Source organism: Lepisma saccharinum, chromosome 9, assembly GCF_977018435.1.
Source record: "Lepisma saccharinum chromosome 9, izLepSacc3.1, whole genome shotgun sequence".
NCBI lineage: Eukaryota > Metazoa > Arthropoda > Insecta > Zygentoma > Lepismatidae > Lepisma > Lepisma saccharinum.
In genome coordinates, this window is record NC_139237.1 from 84,499,944 (window position 1) to 84,502,492 (window position 2,549).

Below are 2,549 nucleotides of genomic sequence, written 5' to 3' on the forward strand. Positions count from 1 at the left end.
TTATAACTCATACGTGCCTTTGATCAAGTCAGACCCTTTCTCTCCGATCATCATCACTGGCGCCATTGTATTTCCTCGCACAATCACTGGCATGATCGAAGTATATATAACTCGGAGTCCTTTCACTCCGTACACAGTCAAGTCGGGAGCTACAACCGCACTGCGATCGGTTGGAGGACCCATCTTACATGTGCCTACCGTATGGTAAATCGTCCTCGTATAATAGTACATCGTGCAGCGCCAGTACTCATCAGATCCAAAATCAAACACCTCACAACCAGGGAGCTTGGTGGTGTTCAATTTGACACCGGTATCCTGGAGGGCTTTCGTACGAGACAACTTCAGGGCAATTCTGGTCCCTTCCATCAAAGTTCTTACGTCATCTTCCGCTGTCAAGTAATTGGGGTAAATGAGAGGTTTATCAAAGGGGTTGGACGTATTTAGACGTATATAGCCTTTACTCTTGGGAACAAGAACGGTTGGGCGAATGGAAATAGTATCATAGTAAGCAAAGTTTGATAGAGACTCTGGGTAATGAAAAGTGACCCGTCCAAATTCGAACTCAATATCTGGAACGTCTTCGTTTTGCTCCTGCGAAGTCCTTGTATTCAACTTCACAAAACCTCTTATCTGGGAAGTACCACTGGCCGAGAGAGGCCCACTGGAATTAACAAAATATTCTAAGTATTCATTGTTCATTTCATGTAAATTCTTGGGAATTGTTACCGTTTTATTTGAACTAACGAATATACTTTCAAAACTTACGTGATCCTGAAGGTTATCACCTACTTTAAGATTTGAAATGACAGGGATTTTCAAGTCGTCCAAGTGTTCTCTAGGTCCTACACCAGAGAGCATCAATAACTGGGGAGAATTTATTGAACCACCGCACAAAATCACTTCCTTACGGGAATAAACCTCAAATGATTTTCCATTTCTAACATAGCGTACACCAGTAGCTCTCTTTCTAATAGTGTCTATGAGAACCTTCACGACGGTAGCCTCAGTAAGAATCTGTAGATTTCTTCTTCCTCTAAAGGGTGTAAGAAATGATCTTGACATACTCCTGCGCTGACCATCCTTCGACGTGGTCTGTACCCTCATGTAGCCAAGTTGAGATTCCTCATTGATGTCTCGCTCAGTGTATCCCAGCTCTTTCAAGGCCTGCATAAGAATTTCCACGTTGGCATCTGCATACGGAAACCTCTCCACTCTTTGTAATCCACCAGTTGCGTGGTAACGTGTATTGGAAGCTATGTCTTCGTCTCCGTTATCCTCGGATTTGAGGAAGTAAGGTAGAATATCCTCGTAACTCCAGCCTTCATTCCCAAGTTCTGCCCAACCATCGTAGTCTATCTTGTTTCCTCTGACGTAAATCATTCCATTATATGAACTGCTGCCTCCAAGAACCTTACCTCTTGGCCAGGCGCATCTGCCGCCAGTAGAGAGACAGGATGTATTCTGTGGTTGAGTGAAGTAATTCCAGTCCAAGGCACTGCCTCTCATCAGAGGCGCCAATGCTGGAATATCGATCACCGGTAACTCGTCGTCTCTTCCAGCTTCAAGCAAGAGGACGTTCCAGGAAGGAACCTCAGACAAGCGACTGGCAACCACAGACCCAGCTACACCAGCTCCAACAACCACGAAGTCAACGCCGTCCAAACCAGAGCCGTAAACAAACTCGAACAAAAGGAAAACGAGTAGAAAGGTCATTCTACGCCTGAAAGGTAGTAATGGAAATATTTAGATTTCTCTTCACTGCGAGTGTAACTTTTAAAATATTGCATGTGATCTCTAATTTTACATTCTATATGTCCTAATTTGTATACAGAGATTAAGTTCTAAGTAAAAGAATTTATTCGTAAAGAAATTGTGACGTATCAATATACGCTCAACCAGGGATCTTGAGTTCGAATTCCAGCCTGGGCATTGGTGTTGTTTGCGAATGTCTCTTCATCAATTTCATCATTTCCTCACTCATCCTCAATTTCGCGATTTGTCAAAGGTGGCGGACAAGCGACTACCAATAAATCAATCATTGTTCGCTCAAAAGAATTTAATTACATTTAAGACGCCCAATATTGCAATAAAATTCTTCATAACCGAGTAAATTATAAATGCCTTGTTCAAACTGGAAGTTGTCGAAAATAATTTAGAAATTCGAACTGCACATCAGAACTGACAAAGATCTCGATATGATTTTATGTGAAACACATTGTTTGATTGATTCATTGATTGATTGATTGATTTGCTGTTTTAAGTACACTTTATGCACAGTAAGGCTAATCGAGACTGGACCTACAGTTTAAAGTGGAATCCGAACCACTATGTGCCTCCACCGGGTATCGAAACACATTGCTTAAAAATGACTTAATACCAAGGTTGACTTGGTAATGATACATGAGAAGTTCCGATGTTATAAAACTTTTAGTGTAGTTCTAGTGGCCCTACTTATGCATAAAGTGCGATTTAACTGAAGTTTCTAGCTTTATAAATTATTTTGTGGTGCAATGAACCTCGAAAATATATATAGTTTCTTAATTACAAAT

The 2,549-nt window shown here is 41.2% G+C and overlaps 1 pseudogene; it reads right to left on the bottom strand.

Moving 5' to 3' along the window:
• On the bottom strand, positions 1–1,713 carry LOC145992515 (glucose dehydrogenase [FAD, quinone] pseudogene; annotated as a pseudogene).
• Positions 1,714–2,549: the final 836 nt, after the last annotated feature.